Genomic DNA, 14,848 nt, shown 5'->3' with positions numbered 1-14,848 from the left:
GCAATTAAGGGTTAAGCCCTGGAAAGTCCTAGAGACATATTGTAATTCTAGCAATCTGTTAATGACGCATGGCATTGTACCCCAGAACGCACCATAAAATTACTGCCTCTGAGCTGTTCCTAATCCAGGACAGACACTTGACACAACAGATGAGGTGGTCTGTGTGTAAGTGGAATCCTGTTTCAAACACTCAGAGGGAGTTTCCTGGGGTCTTGGAAACCAGTCCTGGCCGCCTTCTAGCATCTGTTGAGGGGGCATTCTGTTCCTGGATAATTGGATTGTCTTGAAATTCAAGCAATTTCCTCGTACGGCCTGGGCCTGCTGGGAGCCGAGATTCCAGAGGTTTTCGGCCCAGTCCCAGCCCTGGGCAGGAGGAACCAGGGCGGCCAGCCTGGTGCCCCTCCCCGCACTCTGGGCGGCTCCTTCCTCTCCAGCTCCGCACAGTGACACTCGTGCTGTGTCACTTTCACCCTGCGGAAGCTCCAGCCGGCGCTGAGTCGGCAGCTTCCTCCGGGGTGGAGCGGACCCCTAGCTGGGGAGATAATCCCGGGCCGCTGAGATGGAGCGCAGCGCGCGAGGGAATGGCGGGCAGCTGCGCGCGGCCGGCTGAGCTGCGGGCTGCAGCGGGCTGGGCCTGGGCTGCAGCGGCCGGGTAGAGTTTGGTCCCCAGACTTAAGAATTGTCGGGGGGCGGAAAGCCTCTAAGCGCGCGGATTCTCTCCAAGGTCTTCGAAGACAGCGACGGGCACGCGCACCCACAGGGCGTCTCGGTGCAAGGGTCAACTAGCGTGTCAGGGGGCGGGGGTGGCGACGCGCGCACCCGCGGCTTCTCCGCGCCCCGCCAGACCAGCCTCCTGAGCCTTGGGGTTGGAAGACAGCTGGAGGGGTCAGGGGACGTAGGGAGCACCGAGGCAGAGGCTGTACTGCGAGCAGGAGACTCCCGCACCTCTGACCAGCACATTCGACCCCAGGGCTTCCCCCGGCCCAGAGTCTCAGATTTCCTCTCCAAGTAACCCGGGAGCGCGCGCGCGCGCGCGTGGAACCACATCTGACAGCGAGACCAACTCGAGCCACCAGCGGCTGGCTGGACCCATCCCGCGCAGGATCCCGACCACGCGGGTCCCCACTACGCCGCGGTGTGCCCCGCCCCCCACGCCACGCCTGAACAGTGTGTACACACACAAACAGCTGGGCGGGGGAGGCGACGCCTCGCTCCCGGGGTAGGGACGCACACCGCGCCGCCAGCCATCCTTCCCCTCCGCCCGCCGCGCCCCCTTCCAGGCTCACACACACACCCAGCCCCAGCCCTGAAAACTCCGCGAAGCCAGACAGCCTACCCTGCACGGGCAGGGACTTGGACCCCCGAGTGTATTTAACGTCAACCAGTTCCGATGCGCGGTCCAGAGGTCGCCTCTTCCCGTGCCTCCAGGTACCCCGCACACCACATCGGGGGACCCCAGACCTCCGCAGCTGCCGGAGCCGCCGCCGCCGCCCCGCCCCTCTCCCCCCGCGCGCCCGCCATTCCCGGCGGCGAGACAGTCACCTGCTTGTTGTCCTGAAGAACGGGAGCCAAGCCCACTCTGCAGCCTCTCGGGTCACTCTCCACCAAGAGCTGGCTTTTCAGAACCTGTCAACTTAACCCCGGTACGACCAGGCTTATCTGTTCTCCAGGTCCGAGCGCATCTCGGCGACGGAAATAATAATTATAAAAGCCAGCAGAATCCCAACTGTGGGGAATGGCCAAAGCTGCGACCGCAGTTGATCCACCAATTCGGTTTTCTCCTCTGCTCCCATCCCCCGCGCCCCCCACGGCCCGCGGGCTGGCTGCGGACGGAGGGAGGGATCTGCTGCCTGTCTAGACGACGGCCATCCACAGACATCCTCGAGCACGCGGGGACCGGCGCGCACACTCACACACGGTCGCTGCCACAGACCAAACCGTCAGCACCGCAGGGAGGGGAGGTGTGGGGACACACTCGCGGGGTCCCTCCGGCAGCTCCGAGTGCGGCAGCCGGTGGCCCCGAGCCACGATCCTGAACCTCGCTCCCTACCTCGGCGAAGCGCGATCAGAACAGCTGCAAGTTTGCCTGGTACTAAACCAACTGCTCGCTGCAGCAAATGCGGGCTTCAAAACAAAAGGGAGAGGAATCACGCTTGCTCGCTTCCTCCCCCCCGGGTCGGAACCCGGCACATGACAGCAGCTATACTGTGCCGCTCCAACGCGACTCCGCTTCAACCGACCGTCCCCCAAGAACCCCCCTCAGCTCCGGAGCTCCAGGGCCACGACTCCCTACCGGGCGGGGAAAGGGGGCAGAGAATGGGACAAACCCAGGGACGGAGCGAGATCGTACGGTGCAGTCCCCTACAGAGAGAGGGAGGAGAGGGACGGTGGATGGGTGCGGACACCCGGCTCGCTGAGGCGCAGGGAGGGGGAAGGGGGCTAATTGTTTGGGGCGGTTTTCCAGGATTTATCTATAAGCTCGCGCACGTCACGCAGCCCTCGTCCCGGGTCCCCGAATCGATCGGCAAGCTGGAACGACTAAAGGAGGACGGACTAGGGATGCTCACCTCGGGTTTCCTCTGGTCGCCGCGCCAAGCCCGCGTCGGGGGTGGGGGAAGGGGACAGGGAAGGGGAAGGGAGGGACCAGGCTCCGGAGAGCCTACTCCTGCCTCGGGTTCGGCGCGTCCCAGCTGCGGAGGGGATAGGGCGCCCCGGCGCACCGATCCAGCCGAAAGGGGAGGGAGGGAGGGAAGGGAAGGAGGGAGGGAGGGGCGGGAAGGGGGGAGGGAGTAGAGGAAGGAAAAAAAATGATCCCGGTTCTGACACAGGGAAAGAGAATGTAGGAGAGTGACGTCCAGGCCCCGCCTCCCCCTCCGGCCACGTGCAAAGACTTGAAAGGGAAGAGAGCGGCGGGAGGCCTGCTGGGTAATGTAGTTCGCCTTTCTTTCCCGGGATGGCGGGCCCTGGAGAGCCGGGTGTCGCCGGGACGCCGGGGATGCCGCCTGAGTCGCCGAGACAGCCCAATCTAGCACCGCCGAAACAAGTCGCCCAACGAGCCCCTGCGCTGGAGCAGCCCTGGGTGGCGACCTCTACAGTGGGGGCGGAAGCGCGGTCCAGCCTGGCAGGGAAACTACATTTTAGAGTCAAGAAAGCTCCAAGGATGAGGACTTACGCGCGCAAAGTGCAAAGCCTGTTCTATGGCAGATAAAAGAGAGCTTTGTGTAAGCACTGGGGGGGGGGGGGGACAAGTGGCGTTATTAATGCTGCATTCAGTGCCACCGTCGGTTATTGAGATGCATATGTTATGATTAACATTTGCGCATCTCTGTGGCAGGGGCGGGATGTTGTAATTAGATATGCACTTTGCAACCAATTAATTTTCCATTGGCCATGCTAAAGACTGGGACATGGTAGCTACAAGAATTTGATGCAGTGCATAATCCAGTCATCCCTTAACCAAATCACCACAGTTTTGCTTAAAACTGAACTTGGCACGGAAGCCTTCAAGAGAAATATGATATTGTAGCTTCACCAGGCAGAGGGATCAGGAAGGCATTGGAGGAACTGGGATATATAGAACATACAGAAATCTATTTACTGATTAGTTCTCATAATATTTGGTGAACACTCCCCATAGACCAGGCACTCCTGTTGTAATTAGATACAATAAGATCCTCAGTGTGTGCCCTCAAGTTCAGTCTAGTATAGGAGCCACCGTCAGTGAAAGTATAGGGGATAGTCAACACTTAACATAGGGATAAACACAAAGTGCTATGGAACCCCTGGAGGAGGAGCCAACCAGGATGGAGGGTGGTCAGGTGGAAGAGGCTCTGGGAAGGCTTCCTGGAGGAGGTGGTACTTGAGCAAAAAATCGCTAAGACTTTTGACAAAGATAAAGGAAGGGGCTGGTATCTCACTAAGGCCACAGGGCACAAAGCCTCCAAATGTGAGGGAAGAAAGCTAATTGTGAAGGCCCTGGAGATTTGGCAGGACAGAGAAGGGGGCAGGTTGTTGGGGGAGAGGTTAGTGCAGCCATCCGGGGCTGGCTAGAGGGTGAATGTGGAGGGCAGAAGGAGCCTGGGACAGGCTCCCCAGAAGAGGTGGGGCTTGGCCTGGGCTGGAAGGATGGGATTTTGTTTAGTATGGAGAGTTTGTCTTCTGGGCTTGGGACCCTGAACTCACCCAGACATTGGTGGAAAGCAAAGCACCACATAGGTCCACATCCTGTGGAGGGAGGCTCATTTGATTCTTGGACTAAAGGTCATGGTGGGTGTCTCAGCCCCCAGCTCCCCGCTCCCCAGCTGGGGGAAGGCAGTGGGTCCAGAGACTTCAGCAGAGCTCCTCCTTAGCCAAGAGCTGGCAAAAGGTGCAGTGGGTATCTGAAGGCAGTTGTCTGGGTGCCAGGCCCAGCCCTCCCCCACCACCAAAGGAAGGCATTTACGCACACCTGACTCCTCCTGCTGGGTTGTGCCTCTTAGCATTTATGCCTCATTGGCTCAGCAGTGAGTTATTTTTATGCTTTAACATCTGGACAATTTCCTGGGTTTACCAAATATTAACTAATAGTACTGGATTCTCTCCTTTCAGCAAATTCTCATTTCCTTACCTCGTTGTCAGTGCAGTTCTCCACATTGTGTGATAGGCCGCCATCTGCAAAGAATCAAGAATGCAATTGTCTGGGTCTTGGCTTTGCTTCGGCTTTAAACCACACCCCCAGAGGTGAGGAGAGGCCGAGCAATGTGTAGAATGTGAACTATCTGTGGAGGGCAGGCCCCACAGAGGGGCATGGGCCTGGGTGAACCAGGCAGTACGGACAAGGGCTCTCAAGTTAGCCTGACCCCTAGGTGTCAATCCCCAGCATAATCCTTCCCGTTTCTGCAACCTTGGGGTTGCAGGTGGGGTGACCTTTGGCATCTTACTCAACAGCTTTCTTGACCTTGTGAGAACCAGTGATCATAATGTACTTCAACTGGACCTGTCACATGGAAGGTGCTCAGTAATGGTCGAGTCTTTCCAGTCCCAAGGTCTTTGAGGCCAATAAGAATGAGCCCTGAATTTTCCTTTCAGCAGACTCAGACCAGCAGAACCTGTGTCATAGGAAGGGATCCCAAAGTGGGGTGGGTGGAGCCTCTGTGCTAATGTGGCAAATAAGTTAGATTTGTCCTCAAGGAACCTTGGCCCAGTTCTAGTCTTTGCCTACTACCACTCCCTCCCATCAGCTGATTTATATTCTCCCCCCTCCCCATTCTGCTTTCAAAAGACCCCCATACTGAGTCACCCCACCCAAGACTGCCTCCCTGGACGGGGCCCTGAAATCCCACATTGCTATCCATCAAATTGATCTCCTGCTTTTCACGTCCTCAGAGCCGCCTCTCTGCTTTACCTCTAGTCTAATAAGCCTTCACTAACCTTCCCAAGATCCCCTTCGTCCTCTGCTCTAACCCTGATGTTTTTGTCTCTTATTGAAAGCTCTCCAGAGCAGCCTCTGATGATGGGTGTTTCTGGCTAGAATGGGGACTGTGGGAGGAAGGCTCTGTGGGTCCTCAAACTGAAGTTCCCAAGTAGGAGGCCGGGGTTTAGGTGGCCCTCATCCGAGACTGGCCTTCCCTACATTGTAGCTGGCCTTGACCCAACCTGCAAGCTGGAGTCAGAAAAGCTGCTGGTTGCCGAGTGGAGGAAGTAGGGGTCTTGGGGGGAAATGACACTGGCATTGGGTAAGCGGAGCGTTGAGTATCCAGGAATTGCCTGACTTGTCACACCTAAGAAATGAAGACCAGAAGATTTCTTCTGTTTCCAGCTTTGCTTCTCCTAATCACACGTGCCTAAGACAGGAGCAAAAGGAAATATTTCTCCTTTCTTCCCATTTGGTCTCTCTGCTCCCTGCAGGGCCTTTCCAGGGAGAAAGCACCCCCATTAGTCCTTACATTTATTTATTTTATTTTTTTGTCCTGGAGATGGAACCCAGGGCCTCACACATGCTAAGCACATGCTCTACCACTGAGCTGTGTCCTTGCCCCCTCACCTTGATTGAAGGCCTGGTGGGCACCCACCAGAGTCCTGGGGGTGAGAAGCCACCTGCCTGCAGGAATTGAAAGACCAGGCTGACACCCAGGAGACAGATGAACTGCCCCATGGCATGAGGGTAACTTTAAAGTGGACTAAAGCCTGCAGTGCTCAGAGAAGGCTAGAAGGAGGGAAATACTAGAGGCACCGGATCTTCCCATCTGGAGGAGGCCAGCATGGCCCAAGTCCCTGCCTTGGCCTGGAAGCCCTGAGTGAGTTTTGGCGGGAGCAAGAATGGTATCACTGTGCCTTTTGGTGACTGATGACCTCGCAGGAGGAGGAGGTTGCCAGTCTGGTGTCTGTGCTGTGTTACTGTGGTGTTGGCCTAAAGAGATAACAGCGCCATAGAACCAGGTTAAATTTCACCCCTGCCTCCTCTCAGCTTCCACTGTACAACCTCAAAGACCATTGCCTGAAAGGCAGATGCAAAGTGATTGTGGAAGGTGACATGGGTGGTGGAGGAAGGGCCATAAAGAGAGAAGGATAAGCTTAAGGAAAGCAAAAGTGAAATGAGAAATAAACTATGGGTATTCACGGGGAGCAGGCCATGCATGAGGGGTGGCCAGGCACCTATGGGGTCCCAGGTTCCACCTGCCCCTGTCCTGCGGTGCTGTTATCTCCTCCCTCCGGCCTCAGTTTCCACACCTGTAAAATGAGATAGTGAGATTCTGATCTCTAAGATTATCTCCAAATCTGAAATTCTCCTTTCAAGAAGTTGACAGTCTCATTGGCAAAACAAGCTGTGACATTGAGAAGCCCCAAAGATGAATTTTAAGCTGTTTCATTCCAGTGGAGCAGGGTTTGTGATATTCATTAAACAAAGCCCTAAAGTCCACGAACATAAAGCAAGCAGATCTTGTCTTGCAACATTCAAGGACAGTAAGTCTGAAGGCTGTGAGTCATCGGACATTCCTCAGGTCCCTTGGAGTTAAAGGTCAGAACTCACAGGCCAGTGGCATGAGAGCCATCCAAAGCCTTGTCCCTGGAGGGGCGTGGAAAAAGATACACTCCACATCTCTCCAAGACACAAGTGTCCTTGTTTCCAGGCTGTACTCCAGAAAAATGGAATCCCTCACCTCAAGGGGGGCAACCAAGGCTAAACTGACCTGCCCTGTACCCCTGATCCAAAGGCCCCATTGGCTAGGCTGGCCTGGCTCTCTCGATCTGAACCAATCAGATTCACTCTTGCAAAAATCTGAAGAATGAGACTGACAACTTCTGCTCCTTGGTGATGGGCCTAGGCTTTTGGACAGATGGGCCAGGTGCAAGAGGAAGAAGCAGTGCAGGGATCTGGAGCAGAAGGACACAGGTCGGGGGAGATGTCTAGGGCAGCTTGGTTCCTAACTTTTCCAGTTCTTAGTCACTGGCTGCTTGACTGAGCCTTTCTCGAATCCCTGATTGTCCTGTGCCCTTATAGCCTCATCCTTGCCTTTCACTTGTGCTAGGTTGAGTGGGCTTCTATTCTTTATCATTCAAAGACCCACATCTAGAACTGTCTGAAAGAGACCAAGCACAGGGAGAGGAGTCAGTCCTCTGTAAATCCTCCAGGTAGGACTCTCTCCTCCTGAAAATGTCTTCCCTCTTCTATCTCACATTCTCCCTCTTCAACCGGTTTTTAATTTCTGTCTGCTAACATCTTATTCTGAAATGTCTGCAAAGTAATTTTGCCTTGAACCATCTGCAACCTCTAGATCCCCTTTCAAAGAAAGTAGCAAATATATTAATCGAGCAATTACTATTAGCCAGGCTGAAAGGGAAAGGCTTTTTGTGCTTTTTCTCATTTAGTTGACAGTGGGGGAGAATCTGAGGCTAGTGAGGGTGAAGAATTTGTTTTAGGGCACACAGCCAGTAGGTTGGTGGTGTGGGCCTGTGAGCCAGCAAGCTTAGCCACAGCCCTCATCTCAGACATCAGGGTACGCTTCTCTGACCCCCAGCAAACACCTCTCCTTCAGTGTAGGAAGCATTAGGGACATTGTTATTTCTCACTAGTGCTTTAATAATGAGGTGTCTTTTTCTTTTAAAATAAGGCTTCAAAGGTGTGTGTGTGTGTGTAAGTTTATGCATATTTGATGACTCAGATGATCCTATGCCATAGAACAGTGATCCTCTTCATCTACTTTATCTGTCAAAAAAGGATTTAATCCCACATCCACACAATATATTTTCTTGGCTATTATTCATTTAATTTTTTATATGTTCACCAATAGAAGCATTTTAAATGATGTTCTAGGATGAAATAAATGTTCTTAAAATTCTAATTTTTTTTTTTACAGATTAGTGATTCAAATGTCCTTTTGGTCTTAGGGAAGTTTACTTTTTGTCTGTTTTTAACATAAAAGTCAATATCACAATGTTCTTTCTGCCCCTCCCCCCACCCCCTGACAGATTTGACAACATACACATCTGGGGCCCACACACCACACTCTGAAATTTGAATGTTTGTCACACTTCCTAATTTTTTAATAATGAAAATGATTTCAGGAAATAATGAAGATAGAGCCAGCTAAATCTGAGTAAGTTTTTATGTCTGTCTTGACTTATTTATCACCTAGTATTTTTAACTTTTAAAATTTTTAGACATGTGACTTATTATGTATGATTATAATAGATAGCATTGCTTATGCATTTTGCATTCTACTTAATAAAATTAAAAACACATTTATTTCGGTGTTATTGAAAAGGTCTTTATAGATATTTGAAAAATCACTTAAATAACTTTTTTTCTTAGTCTCAATACTTATGAAGTGCACACAACCCATTTACTCTTAAGAGATCATGAATGACCAGTACATAAAAAAAATTGGCATTAATTTATGCTTACGGAACCTCATAGGTTATTTCAGAAGACAGATTTATTTTATTATTATTATTATCATTTATTGTTATTATTTTGTGGTACGGTGGATTGAACCAAGGGGCACTCTACCACTAAGCTACATCCCCAGCCCTTTTTAAATTTCATTGAGACAAAATTTCCTTAGGACGAGCCGGCAGAGCCAAGCTTTGGCCACAGAATGTGCTGGGGAGAGCAGGGCTGAGGGGGAGGAACTAGTAGGCCAGGGGGAAGAGCACAGGAAGGAGGAGTCTGGCCAGCCAGAAAGGGAGTGCAGCTGGCTCCAGACTGGACTCCAGCAGCCCAGGAGCTGAATCTTGCCTTCATCTTTATAACCACTTGATCTTGGGCAACCTAATCACTCTGTTACCATTTCCTCTATGGACTTGGGAAATAGTAGAACATATCGCAGCAGGTTCCTCTGAGGATTGAAGGAGATAGTCTGAAGCACTTAGCATATAGTCAGGCTAGGTTTTATCTTTTGGTTATTTTTGTTGTTGTACCAGGCACAGACTGTGGGGGGAGGAGAAGAAAAAAAAATCGGACCAGTTATGCTTTATTCTGTGACCTCAGGAGGTGAAGTCAGTTTGCTGATAAGTGGTCATTCTGACAAACAGTACAGTGTGGCCCAGCCACGTGACCCCCTCCTGGCCTCAGCAGAGATCCCAGTGCCTTCCCACCCCCGTCCCCGCTCTCAGCTCGACCTCTGGGGGTTCAGTGGAAGAGGAGCTGACCTCTCACCTCCCCTCACGCGCGCAGAACCCAGGCACACCCCAGCTCTGTGTCTGTTTCCACGATGCTGATTATCAGATTTGCTGATGCCCTGCTTATTCCAGGAAGGACTGAAGGTAGGTTTCCAGTCCTAATAGGCACCTACCACAGGAAAGCAGAAGTTGGCACTGAAGTCACTTTGAAATGGCTGTTCCTTTTACAAAAGGAGTAAGCATCGTTTCTTTAAATAGCAGCTCATCTGGTGTGAGCCGCTTCAGATCTGATCCCCAAGTTCTGCTCCCCCAGCCTTCTCTCTGGCACATGCCTGCAGAGGGGTGTCCGTGTGGCTCAGGCGTTCTGTCACCTGCAGGAGTTCTCTCATCTTCATCAGTTCGGCACTTGAATGAAGGGTGCACGCCGAAGCCTTTGCGTGAATTTTTGTGCCAATGAAAACGATGGAATGGAATCTGGTCTCACCAGTGGGTCAAGGGAGGCGGTTTGGAGGAGGAGGTAAGGAAGTTTGCAGAAAAACTAGGAAAGATGTCTTTCGGCTGACGTGGAACGGGAGCCCATCCCAGGGGAAGAGAGCCGTGTAGGGGACAGGCCAAGGCTGCCGAGCTCCTTGTAGGGCAGTGGCAGAAATGGTCAACCAGCCCAGAACCCCAGACAGGGCTGCAGAAGAGAGGGGAAGCAGGCTAGTGACAGTTCTCCTGTCCCCTCCCTCCGCAGGACATTTTTGGTTTGACCCAGGGATAAGATTTGGAAGAGTCCCTTCTGCTATCCTTTATTGCAGGTCTTATCCAGCATACCCTTTCAGTGGGCATGTCACCATGGCAACCTCATAGTCACTAGAGGGCATCTATAATTGGTAGAAAATGGTATTAATTTAGTTACAGGTAATTTTTTTTTTTTTCTGGGAAGAGTTTTAGTCTAAGGCTACTTATAGTACTCTGATGTGATCTTCCTGCCCGAGCAGACTAATAATCACCTTGTAATTTAATTACTAAGCTGGCACCAGTGAACCCTTCTGCTCTCAACTGGGTTATAATTTCTGAATGCCAGCTTCTTGGGCAGGGCCCATCTCTGGAAGCTGTGGTTATCCTGACGCAGGTCTTAACCCAGGCTGTGCTTGAGGAAGCCACTCAGCCATGGAATTAGCTGGAGGGATCCTGGCGAAATGCAATCACTGTCTGAGTGGCCCACCTATCCACGGTGGGAAGGGAGATAGAACTCATTTGCCCTCGGGAACATTCTAGCTGGTCTACACTGTCGCTCTCCCTCCCCTGCTAGCTCCTTCCACCTGGAATGTTCCCGTTTCCTAGGTATAGAAAAATCCCCTATTTTTACGTTTTAAAAAACTTGTGCTAGTTTTTGCATAACATAAACATGGAGCATCTTAACCATTTTAAGGGTGCAGCTGTGGCTTAACCACTTTCACATTGCTGTGCTACTATCAACCACCATCCCATCTCCTCCAGAATTCTTCATTTTATAAAATCGAAACTGTGTCCATGAAATAGAAATTCCGAGCCTCCCCTGCCCCAACCCCTGGGCAGCTCCATGTTGCTTCCTCTCTTTGTGGGGTTGACTTCTATGGGAGCCTTACAGAAGTGGAAACCATAGAGGATCTGTCCTTTGGTACCTGTTTTATTTCACTTGACATAGTTTTCTGAAGATTCACCCATGTTTTAGCATGTGTCAGAATTTCCTTTGGTAAGGTTGAATAATATTCCAATGTATGTACATGGCATATTTTTTTAATCCACTTACACATTGATGGACACTTGGGTTGTTCTATCTATTGACTCTTGTGAACATGGGTGTAGAAATAGCTCCTTGAACTCCTGTTGTTTATTATTTTGGATATGTGCTCAGAATGGCATAGCTGGATTATATTGGTAATTCTATTCTTAGCTTTTTGAGGAAAATGTATCCTGTTTTCCATAGTGAATACCCCATTTCACATCCCTACAACTATGCAAAAGTGTTCCAATATCTCCACATTCTTTCCAACACTTGTTATTTTCCATTTGTTTGTCCTGGATAGCAGCCATCTTTATGGGGGCAAGGCATTGATTGTTTTTTAAAGGGAGGGCCTTCTAAATCCACCACTTAATGATACCACTATACTAATAGCAAAAATCACAGTAACTGACATAAACTGAGCACACAGTATTCCACATTATCTCATGTGATCATCAAAGCAACCCAATGAGTAATGCATGATCATCATTCCCATTTTACATATGAATAAACTGACACTCAGAGAGTTTATATAATTGCTGAGTTATCACATGGCGAGGTAATCATTATGGAGGTGGACACTGAAACTATAGACTCCTCAGCACAGAAAAAGCCTTCTTATGGATGGAATGGACAACTTCTAACTACACTGTTCTATATTTTTAAAATTTCATGACTTTCTGCTAGTGACAGTAAGCAACAATAAAGAAGAAGAAAAAGGAAAACAAGAGGAAGAGGAAGGAGGAGGAGGAGGAGGAGAAAGAGGTGGAGGAGAAGTTATTGATGTTAAGGAAGAAGAAAGGAACTGAGTCAACCAAACATTCAGTTATAATTTCCATATGTAAGAAAAAACGAAAACCGTCAATATTTGAATGTTTCATATTCATAAAGAACTAAATTAGAGGGTGATTATTCATATAATGGAATTATTTGCTTTATAAAAGGATTCACTGGATTATCCACTTCTGTGATGAGCTTCCCTGTTCATTTAAAATAGGAATTAATTTATAACAATATGATGTATATATAGCTCCCCCAGAACACATCTATGGCTCAGCATGAGGCCAAATCAAGTTGCTAAAATGATTTTGATTACTGGGTAATGATAGTGGGGAATATTTGCTCACTTCAGCATTCAAGAATCCCAGCTAGGAAAGGCTTTGCTGGTTCAACTCTCAAACCACCGCACTCAATCTTGGTGAAATCATAAAGACCAGAGAAATGCCAAGGCAGGTGGAACAGATTATTAAACCAAAGGTTTGCAAGAAATAATTGATGAAGACGCCTTAACAAGGCATAAATAACAAGACCAGCCCAACCTCCCTTGTCTTGCTAATGCTGAAAGAGCTAGCTAGATGAGGGAAGCGACATAGATTTGTTTCACATTTGATAGTCTCTCCTGATCTTACAAGAAAGAAGAAATGCCGGTGGATAATAATATAACTGAAGGAGCACTTTCTTCTGGCTGTTTGATTGAGATGATAAACATATGTGGTGTGTTGGTGGAGGATTTCTGTCCAGTCAATCAGCATGCAGTAAGCACACTCCTACCGTACCAGTTAGGAATTGTTAGTTTGCTGCTCATATCAGAGATCCAAATTATAGTGGCTTTAAAAAAGATTAAAAAAAATTTCTTCTCACATATACAAAACAAGTTTGGCAGCTTCTTATGGAATTCAGCGTACTCTCACCTTACAATCCAGTCATCGGGCTCCTTAGTAGATGCTCAAATGAGTTGAAAACTTAGGTCCACAGAAAAACCGGCATGCAAATATTTACAGTGTAATTGCCAAAACTTGGAAGCAACCAAGATGTCTCCTCAGTAGGTGAGTGGATAAACAAACTGTAGTGCATCCAGACAATGGGATGTTATTCAGAAATAAAAAAAAAAAAGTTACCAAATCACAAAAAAAGACACCAAAGGCCTACAATGTATATTGCTAAGTGAAAGAAGCCCATCTAAAAGAGTTACATACTATATAATTCTGGAATACAACATTCTGGAAAAGGCAAAACTATAAAATTAGTAAAAATGCCAATGGTTGTGTTTGACTCCCAACACCACACACACACACACACACACACACACACACACACACACACACATACATATACACACATGCACACATACACAGGCATGTGTGCACACACTCATGCACACATACACACACACACACACATGCACACATACACACAGAGATGTGTGGGATAGGTAGGCATGGTCCAGAGGATTTAAGGACACTGTAGGACTCTATATGATACTGTAACAGTGAGCACATGCTGTCATACGTTTGTCAAAACCCATAGAATGTGCCAAGAGTAAACCCTGATGAGAACCATAGATATTAGTATATAGTAATGCATCAGTATTGGCTCATCAATTATAACAAATGCATCACATAAATGCATGATGTTAACACCCGGGAAACTGTGGGGGCTGGCAAGGGGGAATTGGGGGACTCTCTGTACTTTCTGCTTAATTTTCCTACAAATCTAAAAGTGTTCAAAAAATACAATCTATTAATTTTTCTTTGTTGCATAGTATCACACACCTGTAATCCCAAGCTGCTCGGGGGGCTGAGGCAGGAGAAGCACAAGTTCAAAGCCAGCCTCAGCAACAGTGAGGGACTTAGCAATTCCCAGAGACCCTGTCTCTGAATAAAATACAAAATAGGGCTGGGAATGGGGCTCAGTGGTCGAGAGCCCCTGAGTTCAATCCCCAGTAGCAAAGAAAGAAAGAAAGGAGAGAGAGAGAGAGAAAGAAAAGAGAGAGAGAGAGAGAGAGAGAGAGAGAGAGAGAGAGAGAGAGAGAAGGAAAGAAAGAGAGACCAAGAGAGAATGCAGCCCAGTGGTCTCAGGTTAGGGTGATGGCCCCGTGTGTGACAGGATCCAGCTGCTTCTATCTTCCAGCTTTACCTTCCCCAGGGTGTGGCTTCTGCCCTTAAGCTTGGCTCATGGTCATCCCGTGGTGACTTGAGCTCTGCCCTTGGAATATCATCTTACAGTAGAGGAATGGGAAGAAGGGCAAAGGGACCCCTGTTCCCCTGCCAAGCTAGTCCCATTAAGGAGACTTCTCCACTGAACACAGACTGCATGTTAGATAATCCTAAGGAATTGTTGATTCTGTCGGGTATGATATTGGTATTGTGGTTGGTTATATTTTAAAGAGAGTTTTCATCTCTTGGAGAGACACACTGAATTATTTATGAGTGGAGATGATATAACATCTGGCCTTTGCTTTACATTAGTCTGGAAGGAAAAAGAAACCCCAGGTGGAAGGATGGATGAAACAAGAATGGCCAAGTGTCCGTTGCTATTCCGACTCTGTGAAGGCCATGGAGGCTCTGACACTAGCTTCTGTACTTTTGTACATGTTTGAGTTGTTTATTATGAAAAATCCAGAAAGAATTCACACACACAGTTCATTGGCAAGTCCTCATTTGAAGAGAGGCTGGGAAGTGGATTTTTATCTGGCCATTTGTCATGTTCGGCCCCTCG

General features: G+C 49.1%; 1 protein-coding gene across 5 annotated transcripts in view; it reads right to left on the bottom strand.

The window, feature by feature from the left end:
* CTIF (cap binding complex dependent translation initiation factor) overlaps positions 1–2,792 on the bottom strand; it is a 266,106-nt gene extending 263,314 nt beyond the window's left edge. For 2 of the 5 annotated variants that reach the window (XM_081262627.1, XM_081262628.1), the window contains exon 1: positions 2,568–2,792. The gene's annotated coding sequence lies outside the window, so the exon portion shown is untranslated. The remainder of the gene's footprint in view (positions 1–2,567) is intronic. The other 3 variants (XM_081262629.1, XM_081262630.1, XM_081262626.1) reach the window with 2 other exon arrangements.
* Between the last annotated feature and the right edge of the window lie 12,056 nt (positions 2,793–14,848).

Source organism: Spermophilus citellus (assembly GCF_964194105.1).
Source record: "Spermophilus citellus genome assembly, chromosome: 12".
Classification (NCBI taxonomy): Eukaryota; Metazoa; Chordata; class Mammalia; order Rodentia; family Sciuridae; genus Spermophilus; species Spermophilus citellus.
The sequence above is the reverse complement of the archived record's forward strand: the minus strand, read 5'-3'. Positions and strand labels throughout refer to the sequence as shown.